Genomic DNA, 23,801 nt, shown 5'->3' with positions numbered 1-23,801 from the left:
AATTACAGACGGATTTTCAGACGAATTTTCCGTCTGTAATTACAGACGGATTTTCTGATGGATTTTCTGTCTGTAATTTGAACCTTGAAAAATCATCTCACACTATGATTACAGACAGAAAATCCGTCTGTAAATTCGTCCGTAAAGTAAAATATAAATTTTTTTAAATTTTTTCATTGCAAAATGAATACTTTAAGTTTATTTTTTAAATTTTCTCTATCAAACACACTGTAAATTGAAAAAAAAAAGACTAAAAAACAGAATATTCATTACATGATACCTATAAAATTGGATGTTATTTTTCAACATCATTGACCAATATTTCACTATCATAAAAAGGTACCCAAAAAAATAAACCATTGACAGAACTATAACTATTTACATTACTCATTGACACTACTAGTTCCTTCATTTTCAACAATTTAAACAAACAAGATTTTATATTGATCCTATTCCTTTTAGATTGCATGATGGTGACTTGCTCAAAGCCATTGACAAATACACCTCCTGGATCTCCTTGTGGTTGTGTGTGGCCACTTCAAGTTAAACTCCACATCAGCATTGCAATATACAAGTTCTTCCCTTTGGTTTTCAAGCTAGCTGAGGAAATTGCAGCCAGTCTTTTGTTGAGTCGCAATCAGGTTCGCATTGTTGGAGCTAATACAGCAAATCATCAACTAGAGAAAACCATTGTTCTCTTAAATTTGGTGCCTCAAGGAGTTAAGTTTGATGATACAATAGCATTCTTGATATAAAGAAATTCTGGCACAAAGAAATTCTCACTGATGCTTCCCTTTTTGGCACAAGCAATTCTGGCACAAAAAAATCTAATAGCTTATTCAACCAGAAAATAAAGTGATAATGCAAAGTGTAGTCACCACAGAAAAGTAGCAAGACATTAGATGTAGTTCCATACCAAGTATTTTCAGATGAAAGTGCTTATATATAGGACTGAAGTGATCAACCTTGAAGCCATCTCATCGAACATTCTCAACTAGAGCAGGAGAAAATAAATAAAAATAAACAATGCAGTAGTTCTAATTGGTAGATAAAATAAGTTACAGAAGACTAAGATATCAGCAAGTCATACAAAGTTGACCCCATTCATATCACCTGCTCAAGAAAGTTTACCATGTTTATAATGCAGAGTGAAGTATTCATTATTTTATACTCTTCCTAAGGTTTTCATTATTTCGTGGTGCTCTCATTTTTTTCCTTTTCCCCCTATTTGTTGACTTTATAATGAATTGAATTCTTCCCTAATTGATAGATGTTGTTCTGTCTATAACCTGATAGTATCACTACCTTCAACATAAATGCACCTCTGTCATTTATCAGCAACTTAATATATTGCATTTGATTCTTTTATCATTAGAAGTTGTTCCATTTTCAGATATCTCCTACTTCTATGTTTATGTTCCTATTAAATCTTGTTTCAATAAATTATGTACGAGTTCATTGTCTCCATAATTACTACATAAATAATTTCCTGGTGACTTGAACTTGTATAAGGTACAGTATTTGATAGCTTTCAAAATAGCTTGTAATTAAATATCAAATATTGTAATTGATATTTTTAAAATATAAAAATAATATATATTGCCTCCAAAACTCCAAAAGAATTTCTAGTAGTAATGAGTTCATCAGAGAGAGTGCACATGTAATGTAGTGTTTCAATTCGTTTGAAGGCAAGTGGAATGTCGACAATGGCTTTCAAGAATCGGTCAGCGGGTCCAAGCATGTGTAGGTTCCCTGTGAAGAGTCTGAGCTTTCATTCTTCCTCTTGACTTGGTGCCATCTTCAACAAAGTGTTTAGGAATTCTGGAGGTATTTCATTTCCTATCACCAACACAAAATTATAAGAATTAATGCAAGTAAAATATATAATTGAACGAGGAAGAAAAAACCACCTTCAAGGAGTGCATCACAAACTTCTTCTAGTGTTACATTCAATGCTCTCAACAGAATTGACAAATTCTGTGCTTTCTTTGGTTCAATGATCTGAATATATTGAGGAGTTTGTTCACGAGATTCTTTCTTTATTATGGGTTTAGATTTTTCTTGAGCAATATTATATCCAAAAAATGACTCCATCATTTCTTCATTGAACCTGTCAAGAACATACCATTCAACTCAACTCAAATGTAGTCGCAACAAGAAAGCAGGAAGCAAAACTAAAAGAAACTCGAAACTTACTAAAAGACGCAGCTCTTGGAGATGGAGCCCTCGGAGAAGGAGCCCTTGGAGAAGCAGCTATAGGAGGGACAACAGGGGCTGGTTTTGGTTGCTCGAGAGGCATTGGAGGCCTTACAGATAGTTATTGTTGCTCTCTTTCAAAGTCGCCAAAGATTTTCTCAATGCTGCTTGGCTATCTGAAGAGGGGGATGAATGAATTGGTCTCTCCATGCCTTAGTTTTCCTAAGCCTTTTTTCTTCTTATCTTTCGAGCTTTTGTTCTCCGAATCCTGTTATATTGGCAAGGTTATCAAACTCGAAAGTTCACCCAAAATTTCAAAATATTAGAAATGATTAAGTATTTTAATACTACTACAAGTCTCTATCAGTAACAAGAAAACCAAACCTAACAACAACAAAAAGAAAAATCAAGAACATGCCAAACAGGATTAAGATTTTTCACATCATAAATAAATAAACAAATATAAATAAAATCACTTACATTAGGTACTTGCTTCTCCTTAGAGTGGTGTGTGAAAACTCTCGTTATTGCAGAAAACCAACTACCTTTCTTTCCCATATCAGTAGCATTAGTATCTTTTCCTGTAAAGAGTTTATGATTTTAGGAAACTCCAAATATAACATGAATCCAGTGTTGTAAGATCAAAATCACATTCATTTTTATACAATCTTGGATTCTTTTAGAAAAAATAAAACTATTATCAAATCAAACTATTATCAAAACTATTATCAAATCAAACTATTAAGTATTAGAACCTGCTTTATATCTTCATCATAATCGCTGATGTTGAAATTATCATAGAATAGGAAATAGAATCATAGTTAGCAATGGAACATAGGATAACATAATTAGAGTTAACGATGGTATAGAAAGAAAGAAAACAGTGATGAAAGAGAAAGGAGATTAGGGTTACCTGCACAACCGAGGCAAGATCGAAGAAAAAGAGCAAGCACTAGTGGTGAAAACGAAGAGAGAAACGCACATTATGGTTCGAAAGGGAGCGATGCGAGCAAGACCGACGGAAGGGGTGCGACAAAGATGAACCGGAAAGGGGTGCGACGGAAAGGAGCCATGCGAGCAAAGCCGATGGAAGTTGAGTGCAATGGAGGTTCGGTGAGACGGCGGAGCAAGGCTGATAGCGCCGCCGATGAAGATTCAGAGGGGATGAGTGTGGAATCGCGTAACTGGGGTGTGGAATAGAGTGGTATAACCGTGATCCTCACATTTTTATTCTAATATTTCCGACGAAAAATTTTAAATTACAGACGAATTTTCTGTCTGTAATAATTTAATAAAAAGTAGTATTTTATCTATTTAATTACAGACGGATCTTTCGTCTGTAATTATTTCCCACGAAAAAAATTAATTTTATCGACAGAATTATCGACGGATTCTATTTTTCGTCTGTAGTTTATGCTAATTCATTTTTTTTGTTTTCCGACAAAAAATCCCTCTAAAATTCCGTTTGTATTTTCGTGGGATAAAATCCGTCGAAAATATTCGTCTGTAATAACTAATTTTCTAGTAGTGTAAGAGTATTCAGAGCATTCTAGAAAAATGTTATTGTACTATGAAAAAAAAGTAAAGAATGCAACACTCTTTAAATTTTAAATCATAAATCATAAATCTTAAATTTTAAATCCTAAATCTTAATAAATTCTAAACTCTAAATTTGAAGTGTTGATATAAAATATAATAATAAAAAACTAAAATTTGTTTAATTGACAAAAATGATAACACTCCTTACTTAATAAAAAAAGTTTAAGAATTACTTTTAAAATAATAATGTTAGTCCAATTTGATGAAATTCGATAACAATGTATTTTACATTAAAAGTAATATACTAATATATAAGAATTTGAGAGACACTACAACATTTTCAGGTTGAGGAAACATTTAAAAAGTATTGCCTAAAAGCTGACAAATAGTTGCTTTTGATCTATGGCAATACTTTTGGACCTAAGGCAACGTTTTTGGGCGGCGTTGCATATGCAGCCGTTGCCTTAGATCAAGGCAACACTTTTTTGTTTCAAAAGCAACGCTTTTGAGAGCAACACTTGGTAAGTGTTACCTTTAGTTGAAAAACAACAACACTTCAAAGGTATGTTTGAGACAACACTTTTGCAGTGTTGTCTCTGCTCTCGTATTTTGGTCACTACTAAAAAGTGTTGCCTATTTGCAATAAAATACAACTCTTTTACGTGTTGTTTATAAGTTGGAATTTGCAATCCTTTGAAGTGTTGCCTATTAGTTTTGAATATGCAACCATTTAAAGTATTGCCTTTTCTTTTGGATATGCAACCTATACAAGTGTTGCCTTTTTTTTGGATATGCAACCTATACAAGTGTTGCTTTTTCTTTTGGATATGCAACTATACAAGTGTTGTCTAATATTCAAAATATGCAACTAATAAAAGGGTTGCCTTTTTGATAAAAGTACAAAAATAAAATTTACAATAAATTTTTTTTGTTCATACATGTGTAATTATTTTAATTAATAAAAAAATTTGTGCACAATAAAAAAATTATAAAAGAGACAAAATAACTAATAATAAAATTCTAATTAAAATAGATATTAAAAAGTTCAATTAGTATTTCAAATACATGTTCATCAATAATTCTCAAAAAAATAATAAAATTTTTGTCCAACAATAATTGTCATAACAAAATAGTAATTAATATTTATCAAAAAGATGTCAATCTACTTGTATATTTTATATCCATATTTGACTTGTCCCATATGCTAAATCTGCAAATACACAACAAAAAATAAGCAACTTATCATAAAAACTAAAAAATTATAATAATAGAATTTTTTTTATATATTAAATACATAAATATAAAAGCAATAAATAGGTCTAAAAAACTCCTTCTAATGTTCCTAACAATATATAAATATCATGAGAGTGAATGAATGGATAGATTGAATGGGTCTGGGTCTTCTCATGAAAGCAAATTTAATCCCATGTATATAACTGCATTTCCATTGGATGAACTTTTAATATGTTCAAATTTCTCGTTAGTAACTTTTTACAAAGAAACTAGTCAAGGCATCAACCAATTTATGATTAAAACCATGACATATGTAACAAATAACAGTCAGCATTAGGCACTAAATTCAATCTAAATGGGAATAAGAAAACAGTTTGAAATTTTCTTAAAAGATAACAGTCCAACAGCAATGCCAATAATTTATGAAGAAATATTGGGTAGCTTAATTTCTGACACTCTAGTAGTTTATGTATACATACATCATTGTTATCCAAATCTCTCGGATAGATCAAGGTAGAGTGATTAGAAGGATTTTAAATTAATCTATTTTTTAAAAAAATTCTAAAATAATGTGAAATTTAACAATTAGACCTGTATCAATATTTTTTTGGCAAGATTTAAAATAGTTATAATATAACTAACATTTGACCACTGAAATAATAATATGATTATTTATCAAATAAGAAAAAAATATCATTCAACTAAGAATCTTACATAGTACTGTGGTTGTGCATTATTTTACCTTCTTTTGATTTTTTGGGAAGAAGGTGATTACGTACAAAAGATACCCCACAAGCCATGAAAATGCTCATGTGGAACAGTCGGAGTTTAGAAAAATTTTTGATAGTTCACATGATACAATAGATTAAAAAATTTCACTCTCCCAATATGATTTTTCCTTGCGAAACGAAAAACCAAACCTCATTGTGGTGAGAAAGTTAAAGGAATGTGGCTATAACTATGTGTATTGTATAGAACTTAGAGGATTAACTGATGGACTAGTCTTAGTATGAAAAAACAGTACTGATGTGAAAGTAAAAAGCAGCCGTAAATTTTATATTCAGTTTACAGTATTAGATCAAGAAAACAGATTATGTGAAAAGTTCATAGAAATGAATTAATTTTTTAATCTCCTTAAAATTCAATTTAATTCCGCCATTTAGAAACAAATTCAATTGTATGGCTTATTTTTTTGGATATGAGAAGTGTGTATGTTGTGCATTGTTATGAAAAATGTGGGTGTTAGACATGGATGTGGAACAGCTTTTTCTGAAATAAAGGATGAAAAAATCAAACCATGCGATTTCTTTGTTAAAAAAATTAAGTCTACTAATTGGATAGTCCGATTTGTGTGGGAGGAAAAATTTGAATTTCGGCGAAGGTAATTGGACCGTCCGATTTTCATATAGATTTATTTTTTTTATTTCGCGAAAATCAAATCGAACCGTCCGATTTGATTATTATATGTGTTATTTGAATCTGTGAATACAAATCGGTGGTCCGATTTGCTATATATATATATATTAACTCGTAGAGGGGTTCTCATATCTCCTCTCCTTTTTCTTTTCTTCTTCTTCCCTCTGCTTCTTTGTCTCTGTTATTTCGTATGAAGTAAAAAAAATTGATATTGAAGTTTATATTCATATGAGTGAGAAAAATGGATGATAGAGTCATATTAAAAGTATATTATTTCGATCAGATTTTGTTACAAATATATGAAGGAGTAAAATTTATTTGTAAAAATCCGTTAGATATTGTTATTCCATTCACAATCTCATTCGAAGAACTAAAAGGTGTGATTTGTGAGAATATAGGTTGTGTAGTGTCAAGGAAAATATCATGTATTTTATACAGATATCATATACCAGTATTTAGTGAATTCGTTCAATTTCAAACAAAATATATAACTGATGAAGCGAGCATGCAAGAGATGTTTTCAATGTACACTGAAAGTCGAATTCCGATATCGTTCATTGAGTTGTATATTGAGTTCGAACAATCTGACGCCAACCAAAATATTAAACGGAAATATTATAATAGTAACAGTGAGGAAGAGTTTGAAAGCAATTACAAAGTTGTTGGTCCAGACGGAGACGAAGATTAAGGTGACGACACTATGACTCCAAATGTGACAGACGTGGCAAATGCACTCGCAAATGAACATCTGTTTGAGGAGCCATCTTTCATGTGAGTTTTGGATTTGGAAGCCATGCATGCTCCGGAGTTTCCGAAATATATGAATGCAGGTACGTAATTGTCTATATTTATACGAAGGATTAGAATTTTATAATAATTTATATTGATCGATGGACTAAATAGTTACGTGACATGTGAAAATATACTTAATTAGCATTTGTTTATGTGTTTATTTAGTTAAATTTAAGATAATAATCTTTTTAGTTAGTTATTGATTTAGTTAAATATAAATTAGTATTTATTAATTAGTATCTATTTATGTGTTTATGTGTTTTATGTTTTTATTTTGTTAAAATTGAGATAATAACTTGATATAAAGTTAATTTATATTAATATTGATGTAGTGAGTGTTGATTTACTTTTAATTTCACTTATTAAATATTTTTGTATTAAATATTTATCGTATGGTCGTGGTAGAAATACCTATTGTCGCAGATAGTGAATTTGTCGACGAAATGGAATTCAGTTCCAGGGAAGCTGTTATTATGACAATGAAAGATTATACTATCCAAAGAGGTGTAGACTACCAAGTGTATGAGTCGGAGTAGTTGACATTTTATGCCAAGTGTACACAGTATGGGTCAGGTTGTGATTGCTTAATCAGGGTTAGCATGATCAGCAGAAAGTATAGCATGATCAGCAGAAAGTATTGTTGAGTTATAAGGAGGTATAATGGTAATCACACTTGTACCAGAGCCACCATTTCTCAGGATCATTCAAAGCCGGATTCGAGTACAATTACAGAAGCAATAAAGTCATTGGTTGAGGCTGACCCCTCTATAAAGGTGAAATCAGTTATTGCGGAAGTGCAGTCAAAGTTCAATTACACCATAAGCTATCGAAAAGCATGGTTGGCTAACCAAAAGTCAGTGAAAAAATATTTGGAGGTTGGAAAGTATCGTATGAAGCTTTGCCCATATGATTTGAAGCCATGTGTTATAAGGAGCCATCAATAGTCGTCCATTTTGAGAGTATGCCTGCATATCAAGGCGATGACTTGGTAACTGATATCCGGGTATTGCATCGAGTCTTCTGGAGTTATTATCCCTGCATTAGAGCATTTAGACATTGTAAACCAGTTGTCCAGGTGGATGGGACTCACTTGTATCGAAAGTATAAGGGTTGTCTATTGGTTGCAGTGTCACATGATGGTAACAACAATATCGTCCCAATTGCATTTGCTATTGTGGAGGGGGAGACTTCTGATGCGCGACACTTTTTTCTTAGTAACCTGCGACAACATGTGGTGACTCGGGATAGTGTGGGACTAATCTCTGACCAACACGAATCCATCAATGCATCTGTGGCCCGCAGTAATGGAGCTTGGTCACCTTCTAGAGCTTTCCACATGTTTTGCATCAGGCATATAGAGTCGAATTTTTTGAAAAAGTTTAAGGCACGGTACCTACAAAAACTTGTCGTCAATATAGGTAACATTGAGTAATTTGAAGTTCATTATTAACAGAGTTACCTTTAAACAATGTTTTTCATCTTTTTTTTTTCTTTTTTTTCTTATTGCGCAGGATATTTGAGGACGGTTTGCGAGTACGAATTAGCATTTACGAGTACGCGGCGAGGCTTACACTAATTGGTTAAACCGAATCCCCCGCGGACAGTATGTATTGGCATTCAATGGTAGTTACTGATGGGGTCATATGACCACGAACCGTGTGGAATACATTAACTCAGTCTTGAAGGGTGCACGCAATCTCCCTATCACTGCACTTGTCAAAGCAACATTCTATAGGTTTAATGAGTTGTTCACCCAAAAAAGAGCCGAGGCGGAGGCTCGGATTAATGTTGGACATGTTTTTTCTGAGCTTGTGACCTCCAAATTGCATGCAAATCAACTTGCATCAGGAAACATCCAGGTTAATTGCTTCGACAGGCAGAATGAGGTATTTGAAGTGTGTGAGATGCCAAGTGAAATGGAGTATGCCGTCGACCTCCGTCGACAACAATGTGACTGTGGTGAGTTCCAGGTAGGCTGAATTCCATGTCGACATGTGTTTGTATGTTGTGCGAATCAACGGCTAGATTGGCAAGTGTATGTTCATGATGTTTATAAGATGGACCAAGTTCGACGGGTATATCGAGCTAGGTTTAGGCCACTGGGGAATCCTACTACATGGCTTGCTTACAACGGGTCTCGATTCGTGCCAAATCCGTTCCTGAGACGAGTTACCAAAGGTCACCCAAGGTTGACGCCTTTCTTAAACAAGATAGGCACGCGAATGTTATGTGGTCCTAGGCGGTATAGGCAATGTGGGGCTGAGGGCCACAGTCGTAGTAGATGCCGTCAATCAGAAGGTGCAAGTGCCGACAATAATGCTCAGTAAAGTTATGTATTTTACATTTTATCCAAGTACTCGATGAATCTTTATCCTACTTACTCTTTGACATTTGTGACTTTATGTTTTATCTAAACACTCTATGATATTTGAAACATTGCATTTTGTAAAATCACTCTATGACATTTGCGACTTTATTAAGTACTCTATCCCAAGCATAGTAATGATACAAACAAAACTTAAATGATACATGAAAAAGTTAAGTGATACTCATAACTTGTTAAGTACACAATTACTACTTTCTCATGGACCACTTTACATCTTTCACAAAATTCTTGCACTTCTTGGCGGCCTTCTTGAACATGGATGGGGTGAATCGATTAGCGCTACGACGTGGTGGATCAACCCTAAAATTGTAGCCTTTTCCTGTCTCATCTAGAGTTCGTGCCTCACCTGTACATAATTTAATTAAACAGACCATCCAAACATGAATCTAGTAATAGTAATCAACAACACCTCCAAACATGAATCTAATATAATCAATCAACAGCACCTCCAAATATCAATCTAATAGTAACAATCAACAGAACCTCTAATTATGAATCTAATATAAGCAATCAAACAACGAAAAAGTAAACCTATACCTGGACCTGCATCATCACCATGATCAAAATCATTGTCGTCGGATTCTTGATCATCATCCATATCCTCATATCCGTCCTCCTCGTCATCTGGTTCATCTACTAGATAGTCATCAGTCTCTTACTCAATTGCCTTAGTATTTTCTTCAGTTAGACCCATTGAAACACGTCGTGGGTTTTGGCTGTTAAGAATTTCTTGACCACTGTCACTCTTACTAGAGTCTCCTGATACTATCCCTCCAAAAGTACCAGAGGAAATGCGGCATGGATAACTTGCGTCCAAGGAATACCTACCCATCATCATATTAGGCTGATGGCTAGATTGAGATCGGCTTAGACTACAGCTATGAACCCAAGTAACTGGCTAAATGAAGCTCCTTCTCCTGTGTTTGAGTACTCCAATACTGCTGATGTAATGGGTATGACGGGATTAACTGTGTTTGCGGTACATATAGAATCGAGGATTGTGGTTGTTCTTCTGGAGGTTGAGGTTGGGGTGGCGATGACTGTGGCTCATCATTCTCCTGCTCTTGGTTGTCATCATCCCTAACTGAATTACCCTCATCATTCTCTTACACCACAAGATCCGACAAGTTCAAGTGGTTGCCATATTTTGTACGGTACCAATGCATGTAAATCTCTAAGGGATGCTGTGGAGGCACGGGAATCTCAGTAAGAATGTGATTATACCTGTTTGTCCACTGTATTACCCAAAATGAGTGCGTCGTGCTTGTGGCCCAGTCAAGATTCTTAGGACTAGTCAGGACTTCCCCGTGTGCCTTATCCAGACTTCGTTCCTGATGAGGAACTCCCTGAATGAAACCAAACTATCACCTAAATCGATCGGTTGCATGCCATTCAATGTATTCAAATAATACCAATGACACCGTAACACTCCACACAACTGAGTCAATGTAGACTTCTGCAGGAATTATGTCTGACTCAATGCAATCAACACCATAGGCCTCCCACACAAACTGCACACAATAAAAGAAACAAATGATTACAAACCAAATAATAATTACACTAAAATAAAAATAAATACTCCTTTAATGAAAACAAACCTGACCTTCCTGAAGATCATCCAATGACTTCCTAAAGTGAGCAAGACAAAGATATCTATAGCATCTGTCTTCACGCTCCCAGTTACACCACCTAATATAATTTATATCATTAACACAATTGGATTCTAAATATTAATTTACGATGTAAGTCAATAATGTTACCTGTTTGTAGGCAGAAAACTATGGGGTTTCCTAGGAACCGGCGCAAGATGTTGTAGACAGAGCCAAGCCCAAGCTGGCAAAAGTGCTAGTGGATCGTCAATTTCCTTGCAGTCAAAACGAGAAGAGCTGCATAACACCTTGTACAGGTGTGCTAGGCATGCCGATCCCCAACTATATTGTCCGATACTGCCAAAATCACGAAGCAAAAGCAGAAACTTCCAGTGTATAGCTGCCCCAGACTTGTCTCCAAACAAGATCGTACCAAATAATAACATAATGTGGCACTTCACATATCTCTGAATACTATTTTCGTCAATGAACTGTAAATGTTCTTTTAAATCTCGAAGCCACGTCAATTTTATGCAACTTCCTCTATAGTCTGACTTTCTCAGTGCAACCCTAAAATAGTGCAAACACTCAGCCTCTAAGGTTTCGTGACTACTCATAGTCACTCCTGTCACTAGAAGACCATTTGTCGAAAAACCAAGAATCAAAGCCACATCTTCCACTGTCACAGCACATTTACCAACCAGAAGATAAAATGTGTGTGTGTCTAGGTGCCACTTCTCGATTAGAGCATTTATCAGTGCTTTCTGCCATTGAACTATTCCAATTTGGGAAATATAATAAAAATCAGTGAACTATAAATATTCCTCCACAGTATAATTATATTGCTCTAAAAACAGTAAGTCAGTAAGTGATTACATATCAAATTCTGTAAAATCTACAAAAATATAACAAATTATTAATAAACTAATAATAATTACTAATTCACTACTAAAAGTTAATAACCTATCAATAATTTAACTATCATTATTAAAAAAAAGTTTCAACTTTAACTACACAAAACATGTTAATTCACTACCAAAAGTTAATAATTCCCAAATAATAGTAACTAATTTAAATCCAAAATATTAATAATTCAACGTTTTCCGAAAATTTCATTCAATTGTTTCTTACATAATTATTTATTTATATATTCATAGTTTAACGGATAATAATAATTCCTATATCACCAAAAATCATAATTACTAACTAACTATTAATAATAACTAATAACTAAATAAATTCAATTCTTATTTAACTAATTATATTCCACTTATTAAAACCTCAACTACAATAATATATTTGTATCAATTTAAATATTTAACAATAAATAACTAATTATTATCGGAGCAATATAATATATTATATTTTAAAAAATCTAATTATTAACCATAAATCCCAAAATTATTACAAACAATTATACAACAATTAACTAACTCTAAACATATAATTTCTAAAATTATTACAAAAAATTCTAAACATATATTTTTAACTAATCAATTATATTAGTCTAATTCAAACATTATTATTGATTAAAATGTTCACTAACTAAATCTAATATATATATTTCTAACTATTCTTTAAACATTTATTCCTAAATTTCTAACAATAATAATAATTTTGTAATATTTCTAACAATAATGACAAACACAGCCACATGTATATTATTTAAACATATATTTTTAAATTTCTAAAAGTAATAATAATAATTCTGAAATATAAAAAAATTAAAAAATAAACTTACATAATCAGAATGGCAGAAATAATTAATAATATGAAATTCAGAACGATCAATATCTTTACATTTTTGTTTCTTTGGCATTGTAATTTTCTTTTTTACTGTAGAAGAAGAAGAAATTAAAGTAGTGAAGATGAAGAAGAAGAGAGAGAATGGTGACTGGGTGGGTAAGGAAGAAAGTGACTTTGGAGGGAGAGAGTGAGCTCAGCAAGAAAACATGTTGTATAAGCCATAAGGGGCACTGCTGCTAGGGGAGGATGCATGTGCGACACGTGGTCTGGAGAACGCAAATCGGATGATCCGATTTGTGCCCCTCTAATCGAATCGTCTGATTACCTACCCTTAAATCAGTCCGTTCGATTTCTTTGATCCTCAAACTACACTCGCGTATAGTATCTATGCACCCCATATCGACCTCCTACACCATTCCGTGCTCCATATCAAAATTAAAAAGTGTCAATTATATATGTGATCCAGCTATATATAAAAGTCAAAGTGGTTAATTAATTCCACCACATTCGGATTTTCTATTTTTTTCAATATAGTGTATAAAATAAAATAAAAAGGTTTAATTACTTTATTGGTCCTATAGTTTTGCGAAACTTTTAATTAGGTTTTTATACTTTTTTTTTTCTTTTTAATTGAGTCTTTATACCAATTTTTTTTAATTGAGTCCCTACACTTTTTTTTCTTTTATTTGAGTCCTTGTACCAATTTTTTTTTAGTTGGGTCCCTATACAATTAAACTAATTACTATAAAAAAGAACCTAATTGAAAAAAAATTTGGTGTAAAGACCAAATTAAAAAAAAATATAGAGATCTAATTAAAAATTTTATAAAACTATAGAGACCAACAAAATAATTAAACTAAATAAAAACATATAAAATATAAAATAAAAACACACACACGACTATATGCTTAAAAGCTACAACAACTTTTATTGGCCACTATCTGGATTGTACATACTATCTGTAATAAGATTATCTGCTTCTTATAACCGCTCAAAACACCTGATTAAGCGAAGCAATTATTGTATACCGCTCAAAACACCTGATTAAGCGAAGCAATTATTGTATACGTATAGTATCTATTATCCTTAACTGTGTATAGTTTTGCCAGCACTTGATTGATTGGCTTCACAAAATCTTTTTTGAAAAGTGTATAGTATTGCCAGCACTATTGATGTTATTTAATTCAACAAAATTATTTATACGTATACATATTAAGATATACGGTAGATAGTTACGTTTTACAAATATTTATATAGTGCACTAACAATGACAACAATAAATAAATGATGCGTATTTCAAACGTTGATAATATAAAAGTTCATATATTAGTTAGTAATTATTATTTTATATTTTTAAATATTAAAATATTTATTTTTATATATTTTAATTTTTATTTATATAGTTATTAGATTGAATTTTATGTTAGTAAATTTAATTTTTTTATTTTAATTTAATAAAAAGTTATAAATATCTTTTAAATTATTATAGTTAATATAAAGATTTGAGGAGTGTCAAATTAGCATTTAGAGATTAAAAGAATGTTAAATTAACATTTAAAAATTAGATAAGTATCAAATTAGCACTCCTTTAATTTCTCTATATTTACTACAATAGTTTAAAAGATATTTGTAATTTTTTATTAAATCAAAATAAAATAAAATAAAATTTAAGTTTACTAACATAAAGTTCAATCTAATAATTAAATAAATAAAAATTAAAATATATAAAATTAAATTAAATATTTTAATATTTAAAAACTAATACCAATTAAATAATATTTAAATTTTTTATATTAGGGACATTTGAGGCATATATCAATAAAAGAGTAAAAGAGTAGCTAATTAGTATAATTGGTGACCTAATTTTGTTAATATACGATAGTCCTTCTTTAATAAGATTTATGTCTTTGGCTAATTTAACCTAGCAAGAAAAAGCATTATATTATATATCTTGTGTAATAAACTTTTTAAAGTTTAAATCAAAGATATAAAGAAATTCTCGGAATATTCTTTTAAGGTGGCCAAATTCCAACGATTTTGGAGACATTCTCGGAAGCCGAAACAGGAGGAGCTTCTTGTTCCTGTTGTCGTCGTCCAATGTTATCAACTCAAAGGCCATTGAAAACTTTGGACTTAGAGCTGGATGATGATGATGATGCTACTGTTACTCTGGGCCTAGGCCTGAGCCTAAGTCTGAGAGTGGAACTTGCAGGTGAAGGATAGAATTAGAAGTGCAGAAGATAATGAAAGGTTCTACTGATTGAGTTTGGTGTATATAGAAGTGGAAAGAAGCAGGTTGAGCTGTGTGCTCTGAGCATAAATTTTTTCATTTTTAGAAAAAATAATAAGCAATGGAAATTATTTAGTTTCGTAGGAGTGAGAGTAGTGAGTAGTATAATACACAAACCATGTATTGTGGGTTGGAGATGGAGAACTGAACATGAGGTTGCCACCAAGGACCTTCTTTGTGGCTTTCATGAAAGGATCACACCATGTAACCGAATTCTTGGAACATATTTATTTATACAAGTATATAAAAAATAAAATTTTATTATTATTTGAAAAATTATTATCATCTATGGCTTCCAAGTAAAAATTTTTTTGTCTTTAATTAAAATATTTAGATTATTATTGTTTAGGCTCAGATGGGAACCCACGAACCCTAAGTCCCTAATACGCAGTACCCAAAGCCATTCTTCAGTCTTTACCCTCGTCACTCAGCCTCAGCCACTCTCCTTGTCCTTCTCCGTCCAGCCACCGCCTTGCTACCGCCGCCGTCGCAACTTCAAAGCCACCATCAAAGAATTCCCCAAGAAACTGCTCCTTGAGCTCCACCCCTCCGATTTCGACGTCCTCTTCATTCACCTGATGTTCGGACCTGAGTTCGCACCTAACGGATGGACCGGCCTCTTATTCATTTTCGAGAAGGTTCGTATCCTTGACAAGGAGCACCGTGTTTCTCGCGGTGAGAAGTTCCTCAATAGATTTGCCAGAGAAGGTTGCAGGATGATGGAGATGATTTGTGAGGATCACGATCATTATGCCGCTGGTTTGCAGTTCATTACTCATACTGTTGGAAGGAGTTTTAAAGGGTTGATGCTGGAATCGATGCCGATTAATATGAAAAGGTACGAAAGTTTGTTGGAATTGGGGGAGAACACTGTTGGGGATAGCTTTGATTTGTATTATGGTTTGTTCATGTTTAATAAGAATTTTTTGGAGGTGCTGGAGAAGCTTGATTTGGCATTTGGGAATCTCAGGAAGCAGCTCATTGCGTGGATGCATCACGTGGTCAGGAATCAGTTGATGGAGAATGTAAAAGATTGCAGCAGTTGGATGGAAGTAACAACCATACACTACTCTGGCGAGCTCATAATGGATCTACATTGTTGCATTCCAGGTATTTGATATTTTGTACTTGAAAAAAATTCTCAAGGCTTTTTGCTACATTGTGTGAATATTTGTGATTGATGTTTTAGAGAGTGTTTGTGTTTGTTGATATTGAGAGCATGCAACTTAATCATTTTGAATTTGGAAGATTTTGTTCGTGTGATGGGAAAAAGGTTAATACATAATAATGATTAATTAGTAATGATACTAATAATGCAGATCCAATGATGTTGCTCTGCTAAGTGATTTCGCTTCAAATAATTCAAGTCCGTCTGATGAGAACACAAAGCTTAAGATTGCAATAGTTGGTTTTGGAAACTTTTGTCAGTTCCTTGCGAAAACTATAGTCAGTCAAGCTCTTGAGGTCTTGGCGTATTCTAGATCAGACTACTCCAATGTGGTTGGGAGTTGGGGTTTCGTATTTCAATGATGCAGATGATATTTTTGAGCAACATCCAAAAGTGATCTTACTCTGCACTTCGATCCTTTCGACGGTTAAAGTTCTTAAATCATTACCTTTCCAAAGGTTGAAGAGAAGTACATTGTTTGCTGATGTACTAGACGTCAAAGAGTTCCCTAAAAACCTCTTCCTTCAACACTTGCCTCCTGATTTTGATGTTCTTTGCACACATCCCGTGTTTGGGCCGGAGAGTGGAAAGCATGGCTGGAAAGAACTTCCTCTTATTTATGACAAAGTTAGAATTAGGAACGAAGAATCAAGAATATTGCGATATTATGGGTTTCTCGACATTTTTGCTAGTGAAGGACTCCAGATGGTTGAAATATCTTCTGCTAAACATGATTGGCATGTAGCTGGATCCCAGTTTGTTACACACACAACAGGAAGATTTTTAGAAAAACTGGAGTTAGAGACAACACCAATCAACACAAAGCGTTATGAAACTTTGTTGAGTTTGGTGGAAAATATCGTGGGGGATAGTTTTGATCTGTAACATAGATTTGGCTTTTAATCATTGAAAAAGCAGCCTTTTAGCCGATTGCATATTATCTACCAAAAGCAGCTATTTGAAAATGAAGAACAGGTCCTTGCTTTGCCAGAGAGGTTTATGTTGCCAAAGAAATCTGAAGAACAGATCCTCCTTGAGCTCCTTGATGAGCGGATAATTTGTACGCTTTTTGGCATTATTTTTAGTATGTTTTTAGTATAATCTAGTTAGTTTTTAGTATATTTTTATTAGTTTTTAGTTAAAATTCGCTTTTCTGGACTTTACTATGAGTTTGTGTGTTTTTCTGTGATTTCAGGTATTTTCTGGCTGAAATTGAGGGACTTGAGCAAAAATCTGATTCAGAGACTAAAAAGGACTGCAGATGCTGTTGGATTCTGACCTCCCTGCACTCGAAGTGGATTTTCTGGAGCTACAGAAACCCAATTGGCGCGCTCTCAACGGCGTTGGAAAGTAAACATCCTGGGCTTTCCAGCAATATATGATAGTCCATACTTTGACCAAGATTTGATAGCCCAAACTGGCGTTCAAAGTCACCATCAGAATTCTCAGCGTTAAACGCCAGAACTGGCACAAGGATGGGAGTTAAATGCCCAAACTGGCACAAAAGCTAGCGTTTAACTCCAAGAAGAGTCTCTACACGAAAATGCTTCAATGCTCAGCCCAAGCACACACCAAGTGGGCCCGGAAATGGATTTTTATGTCATTTACTCATCTCTGTAAACCCTAGGCTACTAGTTCTCTATATATAGGACCTTTTACTATTGTATTTTCATCTTCTGATCTTTGGAATCTTTTTCTTTAGATCTTTTGATCATTAGGAGGCTGGCCTCACGGCCATGCCTAGACCTTGTTCTTATGTATTTTCAACGGTGGAGTTTCTACACACCATAGATTAAGGTGTGGAGCTCTGCTGTACCTCGAGTATTAATGCAATTACTATTGTTCTTCTATTCAATTCCGCTTGTTCTTGTTCCAAGATATCACTTGTTCTTCAACTTGATGAATGTGATGATCCGTGACACTCATCATCATTCTCACCCATGAACGTGTGCCTGACAACCACCTCCGTTCTACCTTAGATTGGGTGGATATCTCTTGGATTCTTTAACCGGAATCTTCGTGGTATAAGCTAGAACTGATGGCGGCATTCAAGAGAATCCAGAAGGTCTAAACCTTGTCTGTGGTATTCTGAGTAGGATTCAATGATTGAATGACTGTGACGAGCTTCAAACTCCTGAGGGTGGGGCGTTAGTGACAGACGCAAAAGAATCACTGGATTCTATTCCGGCCTGATTGAGAACCGACAGATGGATAGTCGTGCCGTGACAGGGTGCATTGAACATTTCCACTGAGAGGATGGGAGGTAGCCACTGACAACGGTGAAACCCTTGCATACAGCTTGCCATGGAAAGGAGTAAGAAGGATTGGATGAAGACAGTAGGAAAGCAGAGAGACGGAAGGGACAAGCATCTTCATACGCTTATCTGAAATTCCCACCAATGAATTACATAAGTATCTCTATCTTTATCTTTATGTTTTATTCATCATTCATAACCATTTGAGTTTGCCTGACTAAGATTTACAAGGTGACCATAGCTTGCTTCATACCAACAATCTCTGTGGGATCGACCCTTACTCGCGTAAGGTTTATTACTTGGACGACCCAGTACACTTGCTGGTTAGTTGTGCGAAGTTGTAGTGATCACAATTTCGTCCACCACTCCTCCTTTCCGATTTCGACGTCCTCTACACTCACTCAATGTTCGGACTTGAGTCCGCATTTGAAGGATGGACCGACCTCCCATTTGTCTTCGAGAAGGTTCGTATCATTGACGAGGAGCACTGTGTTTCTCGCTGTGCAAAGTTTCTCAATACGTTTGCAAAAGAAGGCTGTAGGATGGAGGAGATGAGTTGCAAGGATCACAACTGTTACGCTGCCAGTTCGTAGTTTATTACGTATACCGATGGAAGGATTCTTGAAGGGTTAATGCCAAAGTCGACGCCAATTAACACGAACTTCCTTTCCCTCCATCGCATAGCCACTGTTCGAACTTCAAAGTCATTGTCCTGAACTACGTCGCAACCTCCTGCCTCATCGCGCAGCCACTGTCCTGTCGGCGTCAGCTCCTTGAAGTCTGTCGCAACCTCCTGAGCCTAAACACAAACCCAACGACTTCGTCCAGATCAATTTTCCAAAATCCGACCACGACTAACACTCCGAACCGCCGCCAAAACAACCATGCTCTCCATTGCAACCCTCAAACCTTCAACCTCATTCAATCACTCCCTAGATTACAATGTCCATCGTATCATCAACCGTAGCTCTCTCCTCCCATCCATATTCTCACTATCATCCAACTCAAATCCCTTTTGCTCTTCTTCTATCTACAGACCACTACACGTGTGCGCCATCTACGCCACTCAGCTCTTCAACTACAAGTCCAAGTTCGCCAAGGAGTTCACTATCTCCTAGTGCCTCTAGATTGCAATTGTCGGCTTCGGCAACTTCGGCCTTGCCGCCATATTAGTTCGCCAGAGCCACACCGTCCTCGTCCACTCCTGCCCCGACGACTCCGCCACAGCCAAAAAGCTTGGCGTATCATTCGTCCAAAACCCTGACGACCTATGTGTGGAACATCCCGAAGTGATCTTCCTTTGCTCCTCTTTAATCTAAACGGGGTGCGTGCTCCTCAAGCTCCCTCTCCAGCACCTTAAGTGCAACACTCTCTTTGTTGACATCCTCTTCGTCAAAGAATTCCAAAAGAAGCTCCTCCACTCCAATTTCGATGTCCTTTACACCCACCCAATGTTTGGACCCGACTCTGCACCTGATGGATGGACCGGCCTCCCCTTCATCTTCAAGAAGGTTTGTATCCTCGACAAAGAGTACCATGTTTCTCACTGTGAAAAATTTCTCAATGCGTTTGCCATACAAGGTTGCAGGATGGTGGAGATAAGTTGCGAGGATGACGATGGTTATGTTGCCGGTTTGCATCTCATTACTCATATCGTTGGAAGGATTCTTAAAGGGTTGATGCTGGAGTCGACGCTGATTAGTATGAACTTTCTTACACTCCATCGCACAGCCACTGTTTGAACTTCGAAGCCACTGTCCTGAACTCTATCGCAACCTCCAGCCTCCGTCGTGCAGCCAATGTGCCGCAGCCGCCACCATCACAACCTTCGAGCCAAAACACAAACCAAACGATGTCGTCTAGATCAATTTTCAAAAAACCGGCCATGTCTAACCACTCAGAACTGCCAACAAAATAACCATGCTCTCCATTGCAACCCTCAACCCTTCAACCCCATCCAATTGCTTCCCAGATTACACTGTCTGTTGTATCCTCAATGGTCATTCTCTCCTCCCATCCATATTCTCACTACCATCCAAATCGAATCCATATTTCTCTTCCTCCACCTACAGACACCTCTACGTGCACGCCATCTACGTCATTCAGCTCTTCGACTATGAGTCAAAGCTCGCCAAGGAGTTCACTATCTCTCAATGCCTCAAGCTTGCAATTGTCACCTTTGGCAACGTCGGCCAGTTCCTTGCCGCCACATTAGTCCTCTAAGGCCACACCGTCCTCGCCCATCCAATCATTCTTTCTCTACTCCTCCACATAATCTCAACCTAACGGTTGCTCTTCACACTCCCTTTCTAATGCCTCAAGCGCAGCATTTTCTTTGTTGATGTCCTCTCCGTCAAAGAATTCCCCAAGAAGCTCCTCCTTGAGCTCCTCCTCTCCAATTTCAATGTCATCTGCACTCACCCGATGTTTGGAACTGAGTACGCACCTGACGGATGGACGGGCCTCCCTTTCTTCTTTGAGATTCTTTGAGAAGGTTCGTATCCTCGATGAGGAGCATCGTATTTCTCACTGTGAAAAGTTCCTCAATACGTTTGACAGAGAAGGTTACAGGATCGTGGAGATGAGTTATGAGGATCACAACCCTTACACCACCGGTTCACAGTTCATTACTCATACTGTTGGAAGGATTCTTCAAGGGTTGAAGCTGGAGTCGATGCCGATTAATATGAACTACCTTCCCCTCTATCATGCAACCACCGTTCGAATTTTGAAGCCAGTGTCCTAAACTCCATCGCAACCTCCTGCCTCCGTTGCATAGCCATTGTCCCACCGGCTCCAGCTCCCTAAACTTCGTTGGAACTACCTGAGCCTAAACACAAATCAAAAGACGTCATCCAGATCAGTTTTCAGAAAACCGACCACGACTAACCAATCAGAACTGTCACTAAAACAACCACGCTCTCCATTGCAACTCTCAACCCTTCAACTCCATTCAATCACTCCCCAGATTATACTGTCCACCGTATCCTCAACCGTAACTCTCCCTCCCATCAACAATCTCACTACAGTCCAAATTAAATCCTTATTGCACTTCCTCCACTTACAGAAAACTCCGGGTGCGCGCCGTTGACGTTGCTCAACTCTTCAACTACATATCAAAGCTCGTCAAGGAGTTCACTATCTCCCAGCTCCTCAAGATCATAATTGTCGGCTTCAGCAACTTCAGACAATTCTTTGCAGCTACATTAGTCTGCCAGGGCCACACCGTGCTCGCTCACTCCCGCTTCGACCATTACGCCGTAGCTAGAAAGCTTGGTGTATCGTTCTTCCAAAACCCCGACGACTTAAGCAAGGAGCATCCCGAAGTAATCCTCCTCTGCTCCTCCATAATCTAAACCGAGCTCGTGCTCATTGCGCTCCCTCTCCAGTGCCTCAAGTGCAACACTCTCTTTGTGGATGTCCTCTCCGTCAAAGAATTCCCCAAAAAGCTCCTTCTTGAGCTCCTACCCTCCGATTTCGACGTCCTCTGCACTCACCCGATGTTCGGACCTAAGTCCTCACCTGTCAGATGGACCGTCCTCCCCTTCATCTTCGAGAAGGTTCGTACCATCAACGAGGAGCACTGTGTTTCTCGTCATGAGAAGTTCTGCAATGCGTTTGCCAGAGAAGGTTACAGCATGGTAAAGAAGAGTTGCGAGGATCACAACGCTTACGCCGCCAGTTTGAAGTTCATTATCGATACCGTTGAAAGGATTTTTCAAGGGTTGAAGCTGGAGTCGACGCCGATTAATATGAACTTCCTTCCGCTCCATCACACAACCATCGTTCGAACTTTGAAGCCAGTGTTTGAACTCCGTCGCAACCCTCTGCTTCTGTCGCGCAGCCATTGTCCTGCCGGTGCCAGCTCCCCGAACTCTGTCGCAACTGCCTAAGCCTAAACACAAACCAAAGGACGTCATCTAGATTAATTTTTAGAAAATCAGCCACAACTAACCTGTCAGAACCACCGCCGAAGCAATTGTGCTCTACATTGCAACCTTCAATCCTTCATCCCCCATTCAATCACTTTATAGATTACACTGTCCGCCGTATCCTCAACCGTCACTCTCTCCTCTCGTCCACATTCTCACTACCGTACAAATAGAATTCCTATTGATCATCCTCCACCTACAAACCACTCCACGTGCACGCCGTCGATGCCGCTCAACACTTTGACTACGAGTCAAAGCTCGCCAAGGAGTTCACTATCTCCCAGTGCCTCAAGATTGCAATTGTCACCTTCGGTAACTTCAGCCAGTTCCCTGCCGCCACATTAGTCTGCCAAGGCCACACCTCCTCGCTTAATCCCGATCTGACCACTCCGTTACAGCTAGAAAACTTGGTGTATCATTCTTCCGAAATCGCGACGACTTATGGGAAGAGCATCCCGAAGTGATCCTCCTTTCTCCTCCATAATCTTAACGGAGCACGTGCTCCTCACGCTCCTTCTTTAGCTCCTCAAGTTCAACACTCTCTTCGTTGTTGTCCTCTCCGTCAAAGAATTACCCTAGAAGCTCCTCCTTGAGCTACTCCCCTCCGATTTTGACGTCCTCTGTAATCATCTGATATTCGTACCTGAGTTCGCACCTGACGGATAGACCAGACTCACCTTCATCTTCGAGAAGGTTGGTATCCTCGACGAAGAGCACCGTATTTCTTGCTGTGCGAAGTTCCCCAATACATTCGTCAGAGAAGGTCACAGGATGGCGCAGATGAGTCGCATAAATCATGACCTTTACGCCCCCGATTTGCATTTCATTACTCATACCGTTGGAAGGATTCTCAAAGGGTTGATGCTGGAGTCGACGCCGATTAATCCGAACTTCCTTTTCTTTCATCGTACAACCACCGTTCGAACTTTGAAGTCCCCATTCTAAACTTCGTCGCGCAGCCACTGTTCTGTCGACGCCAGCTCCCTCAACTCTGTTACAACCTCTTAAGCCTAAACACAAACCAAAGGCCATCGTCCAGATCAATTTTCAGAAAATCAGCCACGGCTAATGTAACAACCGCCCTTCACCGCTTCTGAAAAATTCAATTTGAAATTTGAAAACCAATTAGGAGATAGGCTTAGAATTTTAAATTACGGATAGGAATCTAACAACTACCCTTCTTTTGAATTTAAAATACCGCAGTCACACCTACCACCAGAAGTATATAAATAGGGGTACACCAATAGGTAGAAGATTAC

At 36.7% G+C, this 23,801-nt stretch overlaps 1 long non-coding RNA gene and 2 pseudogenes across 2 annotated transcripts; 2 read left to right on the top strand and 1 right to left on the bottom strand.

The window, feature by feature from the left end:
- Positions 1-231: 231 nt before the first annotated feature.
- On the bottom strand, positions 232-3,404 carry LOC112696933 (uncharacterized). 2 transcript variants are annotated; one of them, XR_003151000.3, is made up of 8 exons: positions 3,110-3,399; positions 2,952-2,976; positions 2,677-2,777; positions 2,197-2,464; positions 1,911-2,110; positions 1,659-1,839; positions 917-994; positions 232-812 (listed from the first exon to the last, which is right to left on the bottom strand). It is a non-coding gene; the product is annotated as an uncharacterized lncRNA (long non-coding RNA). The 2 variants fall into 2 exon arrangements; XR_011862479.1 differs by lacking the exon at positions 2,952-2,976 and having other exon boundaries at positions 3,110-3,404.
- An 11,933-nt stretch (positions 3,405-15,337) lies between these two features.
- Positions 15,338-19,203, top strand: LOC112805736 (arogenate dehydrogenase 1, chloroplastic-like; annotated as a pseudogene).
- Positions 19,204-19,494: 291 nt separating this feature from the next.
- Positions 19,495-23,487, top strand: LOC112805735 (uncharacterized; annotated as a pseudogene).
- Positions 23,488-23,801: the final 314 nt, after the last annotated feature.

This window comes from Arachis hypogaea, chromosome 6 (assembly GCF_003086295.3).
Source record: "Arachis hypogaea cultivar Tifrunner chromosome 6, arahy.Tifrunner.gnm2.J5K5, whole genome shotgun sequence".
Taxonomy (NCBI): Eukaryota; Viridiplantae; Streptophyta; class Magnoliopsida; order Fabales; family Fabaceae; genus Arachis; species Arachis hypogaea.
Note: the sequence above shows the minus strand (reverse complement) of the source record. Positions and strands in the feature narration are given on the sequence as shown.